The sequence below is a fragment of the Phocoena sinus genome, chromosome 4 (assembly GCF_008692025.1).
Source record: "Phocoena sinus isolate mPhoSin1 chromosome 4, mPhoSin1.pri, whole genome shotgun sequence".
Taxonomy (NCBI): Eukaryota; Metazoa; Chordata; class Mammalia; order Artiodactyla; family Phocoenidae; genus Phocoena; species Phocoena sinus.
In genome coordinates, this window is record NC_045766.1 from 34,955,380 (window position 1) to 34,979,192 (window position 23,813).

At 38.5% G+C, this 23,813-nt stretch overlaps 2 long non-coding RNA genes across 2 annotated transcripts; one reads left to right on the forward strand and one right to left on the reverse strand.

Annotated features, from left to right (window-relative positions):
- Positions 1 to 5,605: 5,605 nt before the first annotated feature.
- On the reverse strand, positions 5,606 to 7,979 carry LOC116752534. Its single transcript, XR_004349547.1, has 3 exons — positions 7,739 to 7,979; positions 6,645 to 6,650; positions 5,606 to 5,618 (listed from the first exon to the last, which is right to left on the reverse strand). It is a non-coding gene; the product is annotated as an uncharacterized LOC116752534 (long non-coding RNA).
- A 13,904-nt stretch (positions 7,980 to 21,883) lies between these two features.
- Positions 21,884 to 23,175, forward strand: LOC116752533. Its single transcript, XR_004349546.1, has 3 exons — positions 21,884 to 21,951; positions 22,028 to 22,030; positions 23,080 to 23,175. It is a non-coding gene; the product is annotated as an uncharacterized LOC116752533 (long non-coding RNA).
- The last annotated feature ends 638 nt before the right edge of the window (positions 23,176 to 23,813 follow it).

A 23,813-nucleotide genomic window follows, 5' to 3' on the forward strand; every position in this document is an offset into this window, starting at 1 on the left:
CATGTAAGTTGTTGTAATTTGGGTGTGTCCGTGGCAGGAGGGGAGATCAGTATCTTCCTACTCTATCTTCTTGATCCCCTCTCAAGAATTCTTTGAAAATATATGCATTTATTACTGTAAACATAACTCTTTGAATTGCAGTCTTGTTCCTGTATTCCATAAATTTAGGTACTTTGTGTTTCCAATTTTGTTTGCTTTAAGATTTCTTTTAAATTTCCCTTTTGATTTATTCCTGTATGCATTGGCTATTCAGGAGCTTATTGTTCAATTTCTAAGTGTTCTTGAATTTTCAATTATTCTTTTTAATATTGAATTTCAGTTTCATACCATTGTGGTTGGAAATGATCCTTGATATGATTTCAATATTCTTGGATTTTTGAAGACTTGTTTTGTGGCTTAACATAGGATCTACCCTAGGCAATGTTCTATGTGTACTTAAGAACAATGGAAAGTTTGCTGCTGTTGAGTGGAATATACTGTAGATGTATGTTAGGTTCATTTGATATCAAGTGTGTGTTCAAGTTCAGTGTTTCCTGCTTGATATTCTGTCCGGATGAACTATACAGTGTGGAAAGTTGGGTATCGATGTTTCTTACCATTATTTTATTTCTGCACATTTTCCCCTTCACGTGGGTTAATATATTCTTTATATGTTGAGAGGCTCCAAAGCTGGATACATACACATTTATAATTGTCATGATTTCTTGATGAATTAATCCATTTATCATTATATGATAACCTTCTTTCCTTTGAGAGGTTTGACTTCAAGTCTTTTTTACCTGATAATAGACTAGTCAGGCAAGTATCATTTCATGGAGTATTTTTTTCCAATCATTCAATTTTATGCTATATATGGATTAGAAGTTAACATGAATCTCTTGTACACAGCATAATTGAACTTTCTTTAATCCATTCAGCCACCCTATGGATTATTTAAATTAAAGTATAGTCGATTTACAATATTACATTAGTCTCAGGGGTACAACATATGGATTGAATATTTTTATAGATCATGCTCCACTAAAATGATTACAAAATAATGGCTGTATTTCCCTGTGTTGTACTATATATCCTTGTTTGTTTATTTCATACATAGGGGTATTAGATTTAGAGAAACAAACTACTGTATTTCCCTCCCCGCTTCACTCGCCTCACCAGTAACCACTAATTTGTTCTCTGTGAGTCTATTTCTGTTTTGTTATATACATTCCTTTCTTGCATTTTTAGATTCTACAGAGAAGTGAGAACATAGAATATTTGTCTTTCTCTAACTTATTTAAGTAGGTATAAATATTCTAGGCCTATCCACGTTGTTGCAAGTGGCAGAATTTGATCCTTTTTAATGGCTGAGCAATAGTCTATTGTGTATACATACCACATCTTCTTTATCCACTCATCTGTTGATGGACATTTAGTTTGCTTCCATATGTTGGCAATTGTAAATAATGCTGCTATGAACATTGGGATGCATGTATCTTGTCAAATTGGTGCCTTTATTTTCTTTGAACATATACCAAGCAGTGGAATTGTTGGCTAATATGATAGTTCTACTTTTAGCTTTTCTCAGGACCTCCATATTCTTTTCATAGTGGGTGTACCAATTTACAATCCCACCAAGAGTGTACTAGGGCTCCCTTTTCCATGTCATGAACAACATTTCATATTTGTAGACTTTGGAATAATAGCCACGTTGAGAAGTGTGACCTGACGTCTCATTATGGGTTTTCTTGTGGATCATTCATTAAATTTAATTTACAAAAGAAAGTGATAGGCTGGGTGTGATCTCCAGGTTTAGTTTGCTAATGCCTGGTATAGGTTAATTTGGGGAGAATTAATACCTTTACAATGTTATTTATTGCTTACATTTTTCAGGTTGACGTTTAATGATTGGTAACAGATTTAAAATTTTTTCTCCCTGAAGGATATCTGAAGTCTGTTGTTTGTTTCTGTTTTATAAATTTGTTAATTTCTATCACTTTTTAGACTCCACTATAAGTGATATATGATATTTGTCTTTTTCTATCTGACTTACTTCACTTAGAATAAAATAATGTCATTTGCAGCAACAGGAATGGACCTAGAGATGATCATGCTTTTTCATTTCTGAGTGATATTTGATTGTGTACGTGTACCACTTTTTCATTATCCATTCATCTGTTGATGGACATTTTGGTTGCCTCCATGTCTTGGCTATTGTAAATAGTGCTGCAGTGCATGTTTGGGTTTGGGTGCATTTGTCTTTTTGAATTCTGGCTTTCTACAGCTGTATGCCCAGAAGTAGGACTGCTGGATGATATGGTAACTCTATTTTTACTTTTTAAAGGCATCTCCATACTGTGCTTTATAGTGGCTGTTACCAGCTTACAGCTCACCAACAGCATAGGAGGGTTCCCTTTTGTCCATGTCCTCTCCAGTATTTATGGTTTGTAAACTTTTTGATGATGGCCATTCTGACTGTGCAAGGTGATACCTTGTTTTGGTTTTGATTTGCATGTGTCTAATAATTCGAGATGTTGAGCATCTTTGCATGTGTTTTTTTTTTAAACACTGTGAGAAAAAGTTACAGTTGACATTGGCTTTTTGAAAGTCTGACTATTTTGAATTTTTGTTCGATAACTACCACAGGACATTTGTTAAAGGGAAGGTGTCATTTACACCCTGGCAGTCCTTGTGAATATTAAGTGTCCATAAGCACATGTTTTAAAGTTGCTGTTGTGGAAATGGGCACAGGCGGTAGGATTTCCTTCATGCCCCTCTCTGGTTACTTGGGTAACCAGACCCACTGTGGAAGACGGGCTCCTGGATAGTAAATTAGTGTGGGCTGTGGCAGAACAAACACCAAAAATCTTCTGTTTTGTTACTTCTTTTTTTGTTGTTTTAATTTAATTTTTCTTTTTTATTGAAGTAAAGTTGATTTAAAATATTCTGTTTGTGGTAGGCATACAGAATCTTGTTCAGTTATGTATATATCATATATATGAATGTATATATCATGAATGTATACATTCATGTATATATCATACACTTTTGACTTAACGTAATATGATTATTTCTAAACTCACCTGTAGTCATGAAAACGGCATTGTTCATTTTTTTCAAAAGCTAATCTTCCATTAGGTTCATGTACCACTTATTCTTTGTCCATTCATCTGTTGATTGACATTTTGGCTGCTTCCATGTCTTGCCTATTTTGAATATTGCTGCAGTACAGATTTGTCAGCCTGTGTCTTCTCGATTCTGTTCTTAGGTGACAGGCCCAGTGGTGGGCGTGCTGTATCGAATGGCATCTCAATTTTTACTTTTAAATTCATCTCCTTTCTGTTCTCATTACTGGCTCTTACCACTTAACATCTCACCAGCAGCTAGAGGGTACACAGTTCTCTAAAACCCCTTCAGGATTTATTGTTTGTAGACATTTTGCTGATGGTCATTCGACTGATGTGACTCGAAAAATTTTCGTAGATTAGATTTGCATGGGTCTAATAATTCCTGATGTTGAGCTTTTATCCATTTCCCTTTTTTGAAAAAAAGAGGGTGTAAAACTTACCTCTTCATACTGTATTTTTGAAAATTTTGCCAGTTTTGAATTTTTTTGGCCATTCCCTACCTCAGGACATTTTTTGAGGGCAGGTGTGCTTTACAGCCCTTATGAATGTTACGTGACCATTAGCTGTGGGTTTAAAGCCGCTCTTGCGGGAAACGGCCACAAGGCGGCGGCATTTCTACATTTCCAACTCTGGGTTTTTGGGTAACAAAGCCTTCCTGGAAATCGTATTAGTAGGCTGCAAGTTAGAGTGGAATGTGCCAGGGCAAACACGCAAGAGCTTATATCTCCTTACTTCTTGTTTGTATTTTAAATTTAATTTTTATTTATTATCACAGCAAATTTGATAAAAATGTTGTTTGTTTTAGGTGTACAGAATCTGATTCATTATATTTATGTATCTATTCATCTTTGGATCTTTTCCCGTGTAGGTTATTACAGTGTTGAGTACACCTCTCTTTGGTATTCCATATGTATTTTGTGATATATATTTCATATATATTAGTACATGTCTGTTAACCCCCATATCCTAATTCATCCATTCCTTACACTTTTCCATGTGGTTAAACATAATTTTGTTTTCTTAATCCATGCATGTCCTTCTCTTGGAAATAATTTCATGGGTGTCAATTTTTACGTAACATCTATAAGTGATATCATAGGATATCTGTTTTTTGGTTTCTTTCTTACTTCAAATTGGTTGTTTATCTGTAGGTCCTTCTATAGTGGTGCACACGGCACTGTTTCATTCTTTTCCATGGCTAATATTCCATGTGTGCATGGACCAGTTATTCATTGTGCATTTTACTGTTGATGGACATTTTGGTTTCTTCCAAGTCTTGGCTATGTTAAATGTTGCTACAGAGCAGGATTGCAAGCCTGTGTCTTTTTGATTTTGGTCTGCTCAGGTGATAGGCGCATCAAAGGGCCTACCAGATCACATGGTAGCTCAATTTTTACTATTTAATTGCACCTCCATTATGTTCTCACTACTGGCTGTTACCAGTTTACATCCCTCCAGAAGCTAGAGGGTACACAGTTCTCTAAAACCCCTTCAGCAGTTATTCTTTGTAGATTTTTTGCTGATGATCATTCTGACGGCTGTGAGGTGAACGTTTCTGTAGATTGGATTTGCATGGCTTTATTAATTCCTGATGCTTAGCATTTTTTCATACCCTTTTTAAAAAAAAAATTAAAAGAAGAAAGAAAAGACAAATTGTGCATAAAATGTGCCTCTTGAAATTGTGTTCTTGAAATGTGGAGGTCTTTTGAAATACCTGGTCTTATTACAACCCGAGATTTGTTTTGAGGGCAGGTGTCATTTACAGGCCTACAATTGATTTGAATATTAAGTCACCATTAGTGCTGGGTTTAAAGCTGCTGCTGTGTGAAACGGCCACAAGGCAGCAGCATTTCTCCCTAACAAATTTGGTTACCAGGGCAACAGAGCCTTAAGGGAAGTCATGTTCTAGGTTGTAAAAAAGAATGGAATGTACCAGGTAAAAGGCCCTTAAGTTTATGACTCACTACTTCTTTTTCGTTTTATTAATTTAATTTTTATTTTTTATCACAACATGTTTGATTACAATGATTTATTTTTTTCTCCTGTGCAAGATGTGGTTCTTTTACACATATACATATATCTATTCTTCCTCAGATCCTTTTCCCATGAAGGTTATGATACAATGTTGAGTAGTCTTCTCTTCCTATTCCGTAGATCTTTGGTGATTATATATTTCACCTGTGTTTGTATATCTCTGTTAAACCCAATATCCTAATGTATCCAATCCTCACACTTTTCCATTGGTGAACCATAAGTTTGTTTAATGAATCTGTGATTTCCTTTCTCTGTGGAAATATCTTCACTGGTATCAATTTTTAGGTAACACCTATAAGTGATATGATAGGATATGTGACTTTCATTTTCTCACTTACTACAAGTTGCGTGATTACCTCTAGACTCATGTACAGTGCTGCAAATGGCATTGTGCTATTTTTTTCCTTGGCAAATATTCCATCTGTACATGTACCAGTTCTTCTTTGTCCACTCATCTGTTGATGGACTTTTTTGTTGCTTCCATGTCTTGGCTATTGTAATACTGCTGCAATGCAGACTTACCTGCCTGTGTCTTTCCAACTCTGTCTTCTTAGGTTATAGGCCCAGGAGTGGGCCTCCTGGATCATATCGTAGCTCAATGCTTACCTTGTAAGGGCACCTCCATTCTGTTCTCATTAGTGGCTCTTGCTAGGTTAAGTCCCGCTTAAAGTTGAGGGTATGCATTTCTCCACAACCCCTTCAGCATTTACTGTTTTTAGTTTTTTTGCTGATGGTTATTCTGACTGGTGTGAGCTGATACCTCTTTGTGGTGGCATTTGCATGTGTCTCATAATCCCTTCAAATTGAGCTTTCAGGCATGTCCTTTGTTTTCAAACAGTGAGTACAGCTTACCTCTTCAAATTGTTTTTTGAAGTCTGTGCCACATTTGGAAGTATTTTGGCCATTACCTCCCTCAAGACATTTTGAGGGCAGGTTACATTTACAGCCCTCCAGTTCTTGTGCATATGAAGTGACGATTAGCACAGGTTTTAAAGCTGCTGTTGCAGGTAATGGCCAGAGGGCAGCAGCATTTCTGCTTTTTGCACTCTGGTAACTATGGAAACAGACCTTCCTGCCAGTGGTGTCCCTCAGGTATAAATTAGAGTGGAATGTGCCCAGATAAACCCCCAAAAGCTAAGGTCTCCTTACTTATGTTTTTTTAATTGAATTTATATTTTTTATTGGAGTAATATTCCATTGTGTACATAGACCACTTCTTCTTTCTGCATTCCTCTGTTGATGGACATTTTCATTGCTTTCAAGTGTTGGCTATAGTAAATATGGCTGGAATGCAGGATTGCCAGCCTGTGTCTTTTTGATTCTTATCCTCTCAGGCTGTAGGACCAGCAGTGGGTATGCTTGATTGAATGGTAGCTCAATGTTTACTTTTTTAAGGCACCTCTATTGTGTTTTCATTACTGGCTCTTACCACGTACCACTTAGAACCTAGAACCGAGGGTACGCATTTCTCCACAACCCCTTCAGCCTTTATTGTTTACAGACTTTTTGCTGATGGCCATTTTGATTGGTGTGAGGTGATAGTATTTTGTAATTTGGATTTGCATGTCTTTAATTATTCCTAATGTTCAGCATTTTTCCATGCCATTTTTTATTTCTGTTAAACAAAAAAAAAAAAACTGTGAGTACAATAAACCTCTTGAAATTGTCTCCTTGGAAAGTTGCCCTCTTTTGGATTTTTTGGTCGATTTTCGACCCCAGGATTTTTTTTGAGGGCAGGTGTCATTTACAAGCCTGCAATGAGTGTGAATATTTAGTGACCATTAGCACTGGTTTTAGCTGTTGTGGGAAACGGCCACAAGGCGGCAGCATTTCACCATTCCCAAATCTGGTTACTAGGGCAGCAGAGCCTTTCTGGAAGTCGTGTTCCCAGGTTGTAAATTAGAATGGAATGTGCCAGGAAAACCCCCCATAAGTTTATGTCACATTACTTCTTTTTTTTTTTTTTTTTTTTATTTTTATTTTTTTTGCGGTATGCGGGCCTCTCACTGTTGTGGCCTCTCCCATTGTGGAGCACAGGCTCCAAACACGCAGGCTCAGCGGCCATGGCTCACAGGCCCAGCCGCTCCGCGGCATGTGGGATCCTCCCGGACCAGGGCACGAACCCGTGTCCCCTGCATCGGCAGGCGGACTCTCAACCACTGCGCCACCAGGGAAGCCCTCACATTACTTCTTGTTCATTGTTTTAATTTTTTTAATCGGGGTAATGATTACAATATCGTTCGTCTTAGGTGTACACAATCTGGTTCATTTGTACACTATATATATTTATTATTTATATTTATATATATATTGATGTAGAGATCCTCTTCCCATGTAAATTATTGCAGAGTGTTCCGTAGACCTCCCTTGCTATATGGTCCATCTTTTTGTTATATATATTTAATACGTATTTGTACACATATGGTAAACCTGATCTTAATTTATCCATTCCCCCATTTTTCATTTTAGATAAGCGCAGTTTTTTTTCCCTAAGTCTGTGAGTGTCTTTCTCTGTGGAAATATGTTCATTTGTGTCAGTTGTTAGATAACGCCTATAAGTGATATCATAGTATATATGTCTTTGCTTTCTGATTTACCTCATGTTCTGTGATTATCTCTAGGCTCATCTATGGTACCTCAAAGAGCAGTGTTTCATTGTTTTCCAAGGCTAATATTCCATTGTGTACATGGACCACTTCTTCTTTATCCATTCATCTGTTGACGGACATTTTGGTTGCTTCTGTGTCTTGGCTGTTGTGAAAATGGCTGCAGTGCTGCTATTGCAGCCAGTGTCTTCTCGATTCTGGTCTTCTCAGCTGAGAGGCTCACTGGTGGGCCTGCTAGATGGAATGGTGGCTCAATTTTTACCTTTAAACGCAGCTCCTTTCTGTTCTCATTATTGGCTGTTACCACTTTACATCTCACTAGCAGCTAGAGGGTACACACTTCTCTAAAAATTCCTTCAGCATTTATTGTTTGTTGACCTTTTGCTGATGGTAGTTGACTTGTGTGAGTTGAAACCTTTTTGTAGATTAGATTTGCATGAATATAATAATTCCTTATGTTGAGCTTTTATCCATTTTCTTTTTTTATGAAAAAGAGTGAGTAAAACTTACTACTTCATACTATCTCCTTGAAACATTTGCCTGTTTTGAATTTTTTGGCCATTTCCTACCTCAGGACTTTTTTTGAGGGCAGGTGTACTTTACAGCCCTGAGTCCTTGTGAATGTTAAGTGAGCGTTAGCTGTGGGTTTAAAGCCGCTCTTGCGGGAAACGGCTACAAGGCGGCAGCATTTCTACATTTCCAACTCTGGGTTTTTGGGCAGCAGAGCCTTCCTGGAAGTCATGTTAGCAGGCTGCAAATTAGAGTGGAATGTGTCAGGGCAAACCCCCAAGAGCTTATCTCTCCTTACTTCTTGTTTGTTTTTTAAATTAAATTTTTTTTTTAACATCTTTATTGGGGTATAATTGCTTTACAATGGTGTGTTAGTTTCTGCTTTATAACAAAGTGAATCAGCTATACATATACATATGCTCCCATGTGTCTTCCCTGTTGCGTCTCCCTCCCTCCCACTCTCCCCCTCCCACCCCTCCAGGCTGTCCCAAAGCCCCGAGCTAATATCCCTGTGCCTTGCGGCTGCTTCCCCCTAGCTATCTACCTTACTACGTTTGTTAGTGTGTATATGTCCATGACTCTCTCTCGCCCTGTCAAAACTCACCCTTCCCCCTCCCCATATCCTCAAGTCCGTTCTCCAGTAGGTCTGCGCCTCTATTCCTGTCTTATCCCTAGGTTCTTCATGACATTTTTTTCCTTTAAATTCCATATATATGTGTTAGCATATGATATTTGTCTTTTTCTTTCTGACTTACTTCACTCTGTATGACAGACTCTAGGTCTATCCATCTCATTACAAATAACTCAATTTCATTTCTTTTTAAGGCTGAGTAATATTCCATTGTGTATATCTGCCACATCTTCTTTATCCATTCGTCCGATGATGGGCGCTTAGGTTCTTTCCATCTCCGGGCTATTGTAAATAGAGCTGCAATGAACATTTTGGTACATGACTCTTTTTGAATTTTGGTTTTCTCAGGGTATATGCCCAGTAGTGGGATTGCTGGGTCATATGGTAATTCTATTTGTAGTTTTTTAAGGAACCTCCATATTGTTCTCCATAGTGGCTGAACCAATTCACATTCCCACCAGCAGTGCAAGAGTGTCCCCTTTTCTCCACACCCTCTCCAGCATTTATTGTTTCTAGATTTTTTGATGATGGCCATTCTGACTGGTGTGAGATGATATCTCATTGTAGTTTTGATTTGCATTTCTCTAATGATTAATGATGTTGAGCATTCTTTCATGTGTTTGTTGGCATTCTTTATATCTTCTTTGAAGAAATGTCTGTTTAGGTCTTCTGCCCATTTTTGGATGGGGTTGTTTGTTTTTTTGTTATTGAGCTGCATGAGCTGCTTGTAAATTTTGGAGATTAATCCTTTGTCAGTTGCTTCATTTGCAAATGTTTTCTCCCATTCTGAGGGTTGTCTTTTGGTCTTGATTATGGTTTCCTTTGCTGTGCAAAAGCTTTGAAGTTTCATTAGGTCCCATTTGTTTATTTTTGTTTTTATTTCCATTACTCTAGGAGGTGGGTCAGAAAGGATCTTGCTGTGATTTATATCATAGAGTGTTCTTCCTATGTTTTCCTCTAAGAGTTTGATAGTTTCTGGCCTTACATTTAGGTCTTTAATCCATTTTGAGCTTATTTTTGTGTATGGTGTTAGGGAGTGATCTAATCTCATACTTTTACATGTACCTGTCCAGTTTTCCCAGCACCATTTATTGAAGAGGCTGTCCTTTCTCCACTGTACATTCCTGCCTCCTTTATCAAAGATAAGGTGTCCATATGTGCGTGGGTTTATCTCTGGGCTTTCTATCCTGTTCCACTGATCTATCTTTCTGTTTTTGTGCCAGTACCATACTGTCTTGATTACTGTTGCTTTGTAGTATAGTCTGAAGTCAGGGAGCCTGATTCCTCCAGCTCCTTTTTTCGTTCTCAAGATTGCTTTGGCTATTCGGGGTCTTTTGTGTTTCCATACAAATTGTGAAATTTTTTGTTCTAGTTCTGTGAAAAATGCCAGTGGTAGTTTGATAGGGATTGCATTGAATCTGTAGATTGCTTTGGGTAGTAGAGTCATTTTCACAATGTTGATTCTTCCCATCCAAGAACATGGTATATCTCTCCATCTATTTGTATCATCTTTAATTTCTTTCATAAGTGTCTTATAATTTTCTGCATACAGGTCTTTCGTCTCCTTGGGTAGGTTTATTCCTAGATATTTTATTCTTTTTGTTGCAATGGTAAATGGGAGTGTTTTCTTGATTTCACTTTCAGATTTTTCATCATTAGTATATAGGAATGCCAGAGATTTCTGTGCATTAATTTTGTATCCTGCTACTTTACCAAATTCATTGATTAGCTCTAGTAGTTTTCTGGTAGCATCTTTAGGATTCTCTATGTATAGTGTCATGTCATCTGCAAACAGTGACAGCTTTACTTCTTCTTTTCCGATTTGGATTCCTTTTATTTCCTTTTCTTCTCTGATTGCTGTGGCTAAAACTTCCAAAACTATGTTGAATAAGAGTGGTGAGAGTGGGCAACCTTGTCTTGTTCCTGATCTTAGTGGAAATGCTTTCAGTTTTTCACCATTGAGGATGATGTTTGCTGTGGGCTTGTCATATATGGCCTTTATTATGCTGAGGAAAGTTCCCTCTATGCCTACTTTCTGGAGGGTTTTTATCATAAATGGGTGTTGAATTTTGTCGAAAGCTTTCTCTGCATCTATTGAGATGATCATATGGTTTTTCTCCTTCAATTTGTTAATATGGTTTATCACATTGATAGATTTGTGTATATTGAAGAATCCTTGCATTCCTGGAATAAACCCCACTTGATCATGGTGTATGATCCTTTTAATGTGCTGTTGGATTCTGTTTGCTAGTATTTTGTTGAGGATTTTTGCATCTATGTTCATCAGTGATATTGGCCTGTAGTTTTCTTTCTTTGTGACATCCTTGTCTGGTTTTGGTATCAAGGTGATGGTGGCCTCGTAGAAGGAATTTGGGAGTGTTCCTCCCTCTGCTATATTTTGGAAGAGTTCGAGAAGGATAGGTGTTAGCTCTTCTCTAAACGTTTGATAGAATTCACCTGTGAAGCCATCTGGTCCTGGGCTTTTGTTTGTTGGAAGATTTTTAATCACAGTTTCAATTTCAGTGCTTGTGATTGGTCTGTTCATATTTTCTATTTCTTCCTGATTCAATCTTGGCAGGTTGTGCATTTCTAAGAATTTGTCCATTTCTTCCAGATTGTCCATTTTATTGGCATAGAGTTGCTTGTAGTAATCTCTCATGATTTTTTTTATTTCTGCAGTGTCAGTTGTTACTTCTACTTTTTCATTTCTAATTCTATTGATTTGAGTCTTCTCCCTTTTTTTCTTGATGAGTCTGGCTACTGGTTTATCTATTTTGTTTATCTTCTCAAAGAACCAGCTTTTAGTTTTATTGATATTTGCTATCGTTTCCTTCATTTCTTTTTCATTTATTTCTGATCTGATTTTTATGATTTCTTTCCTTCTGCTAGCTTTGGGGCTTTTTTGTTCTTCTTTCTCTAATTGCTTGAGGTGCAAGGTTAGGTTGTTTATTCGAGATGTTTCCTGCTTCTTAAGGTGGGCTTGTATTGCTATAAACTTCGCCCTTAGAACTGCTTTTGCTGCATCCCATAGGTTTTGGGTCGTTGTGTCTCCATTGTCATTTGTTTCTAGGTATTTTTTTATTTCCTCTTTGATTTCTTCAGTGATCACTTCATTATTAAGTAGTGTATTGTTTAGCCTCCATGTGTTTGTATATTTTACAGATCTTTTCCTGTAATTGATATCTAGTCTCATGGCGTTGTGGTCAGAAAAGATACTTGATACAATTTCAATTTTCTTAAATTTACCAAGGCTTGATTTGTGACCCACGATATGATCTATCCTGGAGAATGTTCCATGAGCACTTGAGAAAAATGTGTATTCTGTTGTTTTTGGATGGAGTGTCCTATAAATATCAATTAAGTCCATCTTGTTTAATGTATCATTTAAAGCTTGTGTTTCCTTATTTATTTTCATTTTGGATGATCTGTCCATGGGTGAAAGTGGGGTGTTAAAGTCCCCTACTATGAATGTGTTACTGTCAATTTCCCCTGTTATGGCTGTTAGTATTTGCCTTATGTATTGAGGTGCTCCTATGTTGGGTGCATAAATATTTACAATTGTTATATCTTCTTCTTGGATCGATCCCTTGATCATTATGTAGTGTCCTTCTTTATCCCTTTTAATAGTCCTTATTTTAAAGTCTATTTTGTCTGATATGAGAATTGCTACTCCAGCTTTCTTTTGGTTTCCATTTGCATGGAATATCTTTTTCCATCCCCTTACTTTCAGTCTGTATGTGTCTCTAGGTCTGAGGTGGGTCTCTTGTAGACAGCATATATAAGGGTCTTGTTTTTGTATCCATTCAGCCAATCTGTGTCTTTTGGTGGGAGCATTTAGTCCATTTACATTTAAGGTAATTATCGATATGTATGTTCCTATTCCCATTTTCTATATTGTTTTGGGTTCGTTATTATAGGTCGTTTCCTTCTCTTGCATTTCTTATCTAGAGAAGTTCCTTTAGCATTTGTTGTAAAGCTGGTTTGGTGGTGCTGAACTCTCTCAGCTTTTGCTTGTCTGTAAAGGTTTTAATTTCTCCATCAAATCTGAATGAGATCCTTGCTGGGTAGAGTAGTCTTGGTTGCAGGTTTTTCTCCTTCATCACTTTCAGTATGTCCTGCCACTCCCTTCTGGCTTGTAGGGTTTCTGCTGAGAGATCAGCTGTTAACCTTATGGGGATTCCCTTGTGTGTTATTTGTTGTTTTTCCCTTGCTGCTTTTAATATGCTTTCTTTGTATTTAATTTTTGATAGTTTGATTAATATGTGTCTTGGCGTATTTCTCCTTGTATTTCTCCTGTATGGGACTCTCTGTGCTTCCTGGACTTGATTAACTATTTCCTTTCCCATATTAGGGAAGTTTTCAACTATAATCTCTTCAAATATTTTCTCAGTCCCTTTCTTTTTTTCTTCTTCTTCTGGAACCCCTATAATTCGAATGTTGGTGCGTTTAATGTTGTCCCAGAGGTCTCTGAGACTGTCCTCAGTTCTTTTCATTCTTTTTTCTTTATTCTGCTCTGCAGTAGTTATTTCCACTACTTTATCTTCCAGGTCACTTATCCGTTCTTCTGCCTCAGTTATTCTGCTATTGATCCTATCTAGAGTACTTTTAATTTCATTTATTGCGTTGTTCATCGTTGCTTGTTTTATCTTTAGTTCTTGTAGGTCCTTGTTAACTGTTTCTTGTGTTTTGTCCATTCTACTTCCAAGATTTCTGATCATCCTTACTATCATTATTCTGAATTCTTTTTCAGGTAGATTGCCTATTTCCTCTTCGTTTGTTAGGTCTGGTGGGTTTTTATCTTGCTCCTTCATCTGCTGTGTGTTTTTCTGTCTTCTCATTTTGCTTATCTTACTGTGTTTGGGGTCTCCTTTTTGCAGGCTGCACGTTCGTAGTTCCCATTGTTTTTGATGTCTGTCTCCAGTGGCTAAGGTTGTTTCAGTGGGTTGTGTAGGCTTCCTGGTGGAGGGGACTAGTGCCTGTGTTGTGCTGGATGAGGCTGGATCTTGTCTCTCTAGTGGGCAGGTTCACGTCTGGTGGTGTGTTTTGGTGTGTCTGTGGCCTTGTTATGATTTTAGGCAGCGTCTCTGCTAATGGGTGGGGTTGTGCTCCTGTTTTGCTAGTTGTTTGGCATAGGTTGTCCTGCACTGTGGCTTGCTGGTCGTTGAGTGAAGCTGGGTGCTGGTGTTAAGATGGAGGTCTCTGGGAGATTTCCACCGTTTAATATTATGTGGAGCTGGGAGGTCTCTTGTTGACCAGTGTCCTGAAGTTGGCTCTCCTACCTCAGAGGCAGAGCCCTGCCTCCTGGGCTGGAGCACCAAGAGCCTTTTGGGAGCTCTGAGGTCTTCTGCCAGCCTTCAGTAGGTGTTCTGTAGGAGTTGTTCCACGTGTAGATGTATTTCTGGTGTATCCGTGAGGAGGAAGGCGATCTCCACATCTTACTCTTCCGCCATCTTCCCGCCGAGCCCGGGGTATAATTTTATATCTTTTAGGTTGTGTGGGGAAGGGCAAATGTTGGCACCCACCCTTTTGTTAAACATCAGAAAGTTATCTGCTGAGCAATGATGGAGATTCTTTCTTCCACAGAATCTAATGGTACCTGGCCGACGGGGCCAGGAGCAAGAACTATAATGTAGCTGTTGCCTTTCTGGCCAAACGTGTGTTCTGTGTGATATGGCTATCTCTGCCCAGAGGGAAAACACCTGGCTTTTTTTTCTCCTTAATATACCCAAAAGGGGTATCGTTTGCAATTCTTCAAAGGAAGGTTAATTTTCGTTCTTTAATTTGTATGTCAGTACCAACTGTGCTCTAAGAGACACTGCAAAATAGACCTAAATTAAATTTTTATTTATTATCACAATAAATTTTATAAAAATATTGTGTTTGTTCTAGATGTACAGAATCTGGTTCATTATATCTATGTATCGATCTATTCATCTTTGGATGCTTTACTGTGGAGGTTATTACAGAGTGTTGATTAGACCTTTCTTGGTATTCCGTAGGTATTTTGTGATTTTATATTTCATATGTATTAGTACATGTCGGTTAACCCCCATATCCTAATTCATATATTCCTTAAACCTTTCCATTTGGTTAAACATAATTTTGTTTCCTGAATACATGCGTGTCCTTCCCTTTGCAATAATTTCATGGGTATCACTTATTAGGTAACACCTATAAGTGATGTCATAGGATATCTGTCTTTTGGTTTCTTTCTTACTTCAAGTTGGGTGATTATGTCTAGATCCTAGTATGGTGCTGCCAATGGCACTGTTTCATAGTTTTCCATGGCTAATATTCCATTGTGTACATCGACCACTTCTTCTTGTTGCATTTTCCTGTTGATGGACATTTTGGTTTCTTCCAAGTCTTGGCTATGGTACATGTTGCTAGAGTGCAGGATTGCCAGCCTGTGTCTTTTTGATTCTGGTTTACTCAGGTGATAGGCCCATCAGTGGGCCTACCAGATCACATGGTAGCTCAATTTTTACCTTTAAACGCACCTCCATTCTGTTCTCACTACTGGCTGTTACCAGGTTACATCCCACCAGCAGCTAGAGGGTATGTAGTTCTCTAAAACCCCTTCAGCAGTTATTCTTTGCAGACTTTTTTGCTGATGATCATTCTGACGTCTGTGAGGTGAAAGCTTTTGTAGATTGGATTTGCATGGCTTTATTAATTCTGATGTTTAGCATTTTTCCATGCCCTTTTTTTAACAGAAAAAAATGAAAGAAAAAGAGAAGACAAAATGTGCGTAAAATATGCCTCTTGAAATCGTCGTTTTGAAATGTGCACGTTTTTTGTGTTTTTTGATCGATTTATGACCCAAAAGTTTGTTTAGAGGGCAGGTGTCATTTACAGGCCAGGAATTATTTAGAATATTAACTAAACATTAGCTCTGGGTTTAGAGCTGCTGTTGTGTGAAACGGGCACAAGGCGGCAGCAGTTCTCCTTAACAAATTTGGTTACTAGGTCAACAGAGCCTTAAGGGAAGTCGTGTTCTAGGTTGTAAATTAGAATGCAGTGTGCCAGGAAAAAGCCCCTTAAGTTTATGTCTCACTACTACTTCTTCGGTTTTTTTAATTTAACTTTTATTTTTTATCACAGCAACTTTGATTACTATGTTTTGCTTGTTCTAGGTGTGCGAGATGTGGTTCTTTTACACATATAAATATATCTATTCTTCTTCAGATTCTTTTCCCATGTAGGTTATGACACAATGTTGAGGAGTCTTGGTATTCCGTAGGTCTTCGGTGATTATATATTTCACATGTGTTTGTATATCTCTGTTAACCCCAATATCCTAATGTATCCAATCCTCACACCTTTCCATTAGTGAACCATAAGTTTGTTTAATGAATCTGTGATTGCCTTTTTCTGTGGAAATATCTTCACTGGTATCAATTTTTAGGTCATACCTATAAGTGATATCATAGGAAATGTGTCTTTTGCTTTCCGACTTACTACCTGTTGCGTGATTACCTCTAGCCTCATCTACGGTGCTGCAAATGGCATTGTGTAAATTTTTTCCTTGGCTAATACTCCACCCGTACATGTACCAGTTCTTTGTCCACTCATCTGTTGATGGACTTTTTGGTTGCTTCCATGTCTTGGCTATTGTAATAGTGCTGCAATGCAGATTTTCCTGCCTGTGTCTTTCCAATTCTGTCTTTAGGTTATAGGCCCAGGAGTGGTCCTGCTCTGTCATATGGTAGCAAAAGGCTTACCTTGTAAGGGCACCTCCATTCTGTTCTCATTAGTGGCTCTTATCACGTTAAGTCCCAGTTAAAGTTGAGGGTATGCACTTCACAACCACTTCAGCATTTATTGTTTGTAGTTTTTCTGCTCATGTTTATTCTGACTGGTGTGAGCTGATACCTCTTTGTGGTTGGATTTGCATGCGTCTCATAATCCCCTGAAATTGAGTTTTCAGGCATGTCCTTTTTTTCTTCAAACTGTGAGTACAGCTTACCTCTTCAAATTGTTTTCTTGAAGTATGTGCCACATTTTGAAATATTTTGGCCATTAACTCCCTCAAGACATTTTGAGGGCAGGTTTCATTGACAGCCCTCCAGTACTTGTGCATATGAAGTGACACTTAGCACAGATTTTAAAGCTGCTGTTGCAGGTAACGGCCAGAGGGCGGCAGCATTTCGGCTTTCTGCACTCTGGTAACTTGGGAAACAGACCTTCCTGTCAGTGGTGTTTCTCGGTTATAAATTAGAGTGGAATGTGCCCAGATGAACCCTCAAAAGCTGATGTCTCCTTACTAACGTTTTTCTTTTAAATTGAATTTATATTTTTTATTGGAGTAATATTCCATTGTGTACATGGACCACTTCTTCTTTCTGCATTCCTCTGTTGATGGACATTTTCATTGCTTCCAAGTGTTGGCTATGGTAAATATTGCTGGAGTGCAGGATTGCCAACCTGTGTCTTTTTGATTCTCATCCTCTCAGGCGATAGGCCCAGCAGTGGGTATGCTTCATTGAATGGTAGCTCAATATTTACCTTTTCAAGGCACCTCCATTGTGTTTTCATTGCTGGCTGTTACCACGTCCCACTTAGAACCGAAGGTACGCATTTCTCCACAACCCCTTCAGCATTTTTCGTTTGCAGAATTTTTGCTGACGGCCATTCTTACTGGTGTGAGGTGATAGTATTTTGTAATTTGGATTTGCATATCTTTAATAATTCCTAATGTTCACCATTTTTCCACGCATTTTTTGATTTCTGTTAAACAAAAAAGAAAAAAAAATGTGAGTACAATAAACCTCTTGAAATTGTCTTCTTGGAAGGTTGCCCGTCGATTTTCGATCCAAGGATTATTTTTTTGAGGGCAGGTGTCATTTACAAGCCTGCAATGAGTGTGAATATTTAGTGACCATTAGCACTGGTTTTAAAGCTGGTGTTGTGGGAAACGGCCACAAGGCGGCAGCATTTCTCCATTCCCATATCAGGTTACTAGGGCAGCAGAGCCTTTCTGGAAGTCATGTTCCCAGGTTGTAAATTAGAAGGGAATATGCTAGGAAAAAAACCTATAAGTTTATGTCACATTACTTCTTGTACGTTGTTTTAATTTTTTTAATTGGGATAATGGTTAGAATATTGTTTGTCCTAGGTGTACACAATCTGGTTCATTTGTACATTATATATAGATAGATAGATAGATAGATAGATTCTCTTCCCATGTAAATTATTGAAGAGTGTTTCGTAGACCTCTTTCGCTATATGGTCGGCCTTATTGATATATGTATTTAATATGTATTTGTACACATATGGTAACCCTGATCTTAATTTATCCATTCCCACCACCTTTCCTTTGAGATAAGCATAGTTTGTTTTCTGACTTTCTCAGTGTCTTTCTCTGTGGAAATATGTTCATTCGTGTCAGTTGTTAGATAACGCCTATAAGTGATATCATTGTATGTCTTTTGCTTTCCGACTTACCTCATGTACTGTGATTATCCCTAGGCTCATCTATGGTGCCTCAAAGAGCAGTGTTTCATTGTCTTCCATGGTTAATATTCCATTGTGTACCTGGAGGACTTCTTCTTTATCCATTCATCTGCTGATGGACATTTTGGTTGCTTCCGTATGCTGGCTATTGTGAAAATGGCTGCAGTGCAGCTGTTGCAGCCTCTCTCTTCTCGATTCTGGTCTTCTCAGTTGAGAGGCTCAGTGTTGGGCATGCTGGATGGAATGGTGGCTCGGTTTTTCTTTTCTTTTCTTTTTCTTTTCTTTTTTTTTTTTTTTTGAGGTACAAGGGCCTCTCACTGTTGCGGCCTCTCCTGTTGTGGAGCACAGGCTCCGGATGTGCAGGCTCAGCGGCCATGGCCCACGGGCCTAGCCGCTCTGCAGCATGTGGGATCTTCCTGGACCGGGGCACGAACCCATGTCCCCTGCATCGGCAGGCGGACTCACAATCACTGTGCAACCAGGGAAGCCCCAGTTTTTACTTTTAAACGCAGCTCCTTTCTGTTCTCATTATTGGCTGTTACCACTTTACATCTCATCTAAAACCCCTTCAGCATGTATTGTTTGTAGACCTTTTGCTAATGGTAGTTGACTTGTGTGAGTTGAAACCTTTTTATAGATTAGATTTGCATGAGGCTAATAATTCCTGATATTGAGCTTTTATCCATTTTCCTTTCTTTTGAAGTAGAGTGAGTAAAACTTATCTCTTCATACTATGTACTTGAAACATTTGCCTGTTTTGAATTTTTTTGGCCATTGCCTAGCTCAGGACATTTTTTGAGGACAGGTGTCCTTTACAGCCCTGAGTCTTTGTGAATGTTAAGTGAGCATTAGCTGTGGGTTTAAAGACGCTCTTGCGGGAAACGGCCACAAGGCGGCAGCATTTCTACATTTCCAACTCTGGGTTTTTGGGAAAAAGAGCCTTCCTGGAAATCCTGTTAGCAGGCTGCAAATTAGAGTGGAATGTGCTAGGGAAAAACCCCAAGGGCTTACATCTCCTTCCTTCTTGTTTGTTTTTTAAATTTATTTATTTATTATGACAGCAATTTTGATAAAAATACTGTGTTTGTTCTAGGTGTACAGAATCTGGTTCATTATATCAATGTATTGATCTATTCATCTTTGGATCCTTTCGCATGTAGGTTATTAAAGAGTGTTGAGTAGACCTGTCTTGGTATTCTATAGGTATTTTGTGATTATGTATTTCATATGTATTACTACATGTCTGTTAACCCCCATATCCTAATTCATACATTCCTTACACCTTTCCATTTGGTTAAACATAATTTGGTTTTCTGACTCTATGCGTGTCCTTCTCTTGGAAATTATTTCATGGGTAACAATTTTTAGGTAACATCTACAGGTAATGTCATAGGATATCTGTCTTTCGGTTTCTTTCTTACTTCAACTTGGGTGATTATCCCTAGATCCTTCTATGGTGGTGCCAACAGCATTGTTCCATGCTTTTCCATGGCTAATATTCCACGTGTACAAGGACCACTTCTTTTTGGTGCATTTTTCTGTTGATGGACATTTTGGTTTCTTCCAAGTCTTGGCCGTGGTACATGTTGCTGCAGTGAAGGATAGCCAGCCTGTGTCTTTTTGATTCTGGTCTACTCAGGTGATAAGCCCATCAGTGGGCCTACCAGATCACATGGTAGCTCAATCTTTACCTTTAAACGCACCTCCATTCTGTTCTCACTACTGGCTGTTACCAGGTTACATCCCACCAGCAGTTAGAGGGTACGCAGTTCTCTAAAACCCCTCCAGCATTTATTGTTTGTAGACGTTTTTGCTGATGATCATTCTGACAGCTCTGAGGTGAACATTTTTGTAGACTGGATTTGCATGGCTTTATTAATTCCTGATGTTGAGTATTTTCCCTTGCCCTTTTTTTTTTAACAAAAACAAAGAAAGAAAAAGAGAAGACAAAAGGTGCGAAAAATATGCCTCTTGAAATTGTCATTTGAAAATGTGCACGTCTTTTGAGTTTTTTGCTCTATTTACGACCCTAGGATTTGTTTTGAGGGCAGGTGTCATTTACAGGCCTGCAATTATTTTGAATATCAAGTGATCATTAGCGCTGTGTTTAAAGCTGCTGTTTTGAGAAACGGTCACAAGGCGGCAGCAGTTCTCCTTTACCAAATCTGGTTACTAGGGCAAGACAGCCTCAATGGAAGTCGTGTTCTAGGTTGTAAATTAGAATGCAGTGTGCCAGAAAAAGCCTCTTAAGTTTATGACTCACTACTTCTTGTTCGTTTTTTTTAATTTATATTTTTTATCACAGCAACTTTGATTACAATGTTCTATTTGTGCTAGGTGTGTGAGATGTGGTCTTTTTACACATATACATATATTTTTCTTCTTCGGATCCTTTTCCCATGTAGGTTATGACACAATGTTGAGTAGTCTTCTCTTGGTATTCCGTAGGTTTTTGGTGATTATATATTTCACCTGTGTTTGTATATCTCTGTTAAACCCAATATCCTAATGTATACAATCTCACACCTTTCCATTGGTGAAACATAAGTTTGTTTAATAAATCTGTGATTGCCTTTCTCTGTGGAAATATCTTCACTGTTATCAATTTTTAGGTAACACCTCTAAGTGATATCATAGGATATGTGTCTTTTGCTTTCTGACTTACTACAAGTTGCTTGATGACCTCTAGACTCATGTACGATGTTGCAAATGGCATTGTGCTATTTTTTTCCTTGGCTAATGTTCCATCTGTACGTGTACCAGTTCTTCTTTATCCACTCATCTGTTGATGGACTTTTTGATTGCTTCCATGTCTTGGCTATTGTAATACTGCTGCAATGCAGATTTGCCCTCCTGTGTCTTTCTAATTCCCTCTTCTTATGTTATAGTCCCAGGACTGGGCCTCCTGGGTCATATTGTGGCTCAGTGTTTACCTTGTAACGGCACCTCCATTCTGTTCTCATTAGTGGCTCTTACCACGTAAAGTCCCACTTAAAGTTGAGGGTATGCACTTCTTCATAACCACTTCAGCATTTATTGTTCGTAGTTTTTTGCTGATGGTTATTCTGACTGGTGTCAGCTGATACCTCTTTCTGGTCGGACTTGTATGCATCTCATAATCCCCTGCAATTGAGCTTTCAGGTATGTCCTTTTTTTCTTCAAACTGTGAGTACAGCTTACCTCTTCAAATTGTTTTCTTGAAGTATGTGCCACATTTTGAAGTATTTTGGCCATTACCTTCCTCAAGACATTTTGAGGGCAGGTTTCATTTACAGCCCTCCAGTACTTGTGCATATGAAGTGACACTTAGCACAGATTTTAAAGCTGCTGTTGCAGGTAACGGCCAGAGGGCGGCAGCATATCTGCTTTCCCCACTCTGGTAACTAGGGGAACAGACCTTCCTGCCAGTGGTGTTCTTTGGTTATAAATTAAAGTGGAGTGTCCCCGGATAAACCCCCAAAAGCTGATGTCTCCTTACTTATGTTTGTGTTTTTAATTGAATTTATATTTTTTATTGGAGTAATATTCCATTGTGTCCATGGACCACTTCTTCTTTCTGCATTCCTCTGTTGATGGACATTTTCATTGCTTCCAAGTGTTGGCTATGGTAAATATTGCTGGAGCGCAGGATCACCAGCCTGTGTCTTTTTGATTCTCATCCTCTCAGGCGATAGGCCCAGCAGTGGGTATGATTGATTGAACGGTAGCTCAATGTTTACCCTTTCGAGGCACCTCCATTGTGTTTTCATTAGTGGCTCTTACCACGTCCCACTTAGAACCTAGGGTACGCATTTCTCCACAACCCCTTCAGCATTTATTGTTTTCAGAATTTTTGCTGATGACTATTCTGACTGCTGTGAGCTGATAGGTTTTTGTAATTTGGATTTGCACGTCTTTAATAATTCCTAATGTTCAGCTTTTTTCCATGCCTTTTTTTATTCTGTTAAACAAAAACAGAAAAAAACTGTGAGTACAATAAACCTCTTGAAATTGTCTTCTTGGAAGGTTGCCCTCTTTTGAATTTTTTGGTCGATTTTCGACCCCAGGATTTTTTTTGGGGGGCAGGCGTCATTTACAGGCCTGCAATGAGTGTGAATATTTAGTGACCATTAGCACTAAATGGTGCACACAAGCCGGCAGCATTTCTCCATTCCCATATCAGGTTACTAGGGCAGCAGAGCCTTTCTGGAAGTCATGTTCCCAGGTTGTAAATTAGAATGGAATGTGCCAGGAAAAACCCCCATAAGTTTATGTCACATCTTGTTCGTTGTTTTACTTTTTTTAATCAGGGTAATGATTAGAATATTGTTTCTCCTAGGTATACACAATCTGGTTCATTTGTACATTATATTTATATATATGTATATATAGATACAGATATAGATGTACAGATCCTCCTCCCATGTAAATTATTGAAGAGTGTCCTGTAGACCTCCCTTTCTATATGGTTGGTCTTTTTGACATATATATTTAATACGCATTTGTACAGATATGGTAATCCTGATCTTAATTTATCCATTCCCCCCACCTTTCCTTTTAGATAAGCATGGTTTGTTTTCTAACTCTCTGAGTGTTTTTCTCTGTGGAAATATGTTCATTTGGGTCAGTTGTTAGATAACGCCGATAAGTGATATCATTGGATATGTCTTTTGCTTTCTGACTTACCTCATGTTCTGTGATTATCTCTAGGCTCATCTATGGTGCCTCAAAGAGCAGTGTTTCTTTGTTTTCCAAGGCTAATATTCCATTGTGTACATGGACCACTTCTTCTTTATCCATTCATCTGCTGATGGACATTTTGGTTGCTTCTGTATCCTGGCTGTTGTGAAAATGGCTGCAGTGCAGCTGTTGCAGCCTCTCTCTTCTCGATTCTGGTCTTCTCAGTTGAGAGGCTCAGCGTTGGACATGCTGCTTGGAATGGTGGCTCGGTTTTACTTTTTTTTTTTTTTTTTTTTTTTGCCGTACGAGGGCCTCTCACTGTTGTGGCCTCTCCCGTTGCGGAGCACAGGCTCTGGGCACGCATGCTCAGCAGCCATGGCTCACAGGCCTAGCCGCTCCGAGGCATGTGGGATCTTCCCGGACCGGGGCACGAACCCGTGTCCCCTGCATCGGCAGGCGGACTCTCAACCACTGTGCCACCAGGGAAGCCCCAGTTTTTACTTTTAAATGCAGTTCCTTTCTGTTCTCATTATTGACTGTTACCACTTTACATGTCACCAGCAGCTAGAGGGTACAGAGTTCTCTAAAAACCCTTCAGCATGTATTGCTTGTAGACTTTTGCTGATGGTAGTTGACTTGTGTGAGTTGAAACCTTTTTGTAGATTAGATTTGCATGAGGCTAATAATTCCTGATGTTGAGCTTTTATACATTTACCTCTCTTTGGAAGAAGAGTGAGTAAAACTTACCTCTTCATACTATGTATTTGAAACATTTGCCTGTTTTGAATTTTTTTGGCCATTCCCTAGCTC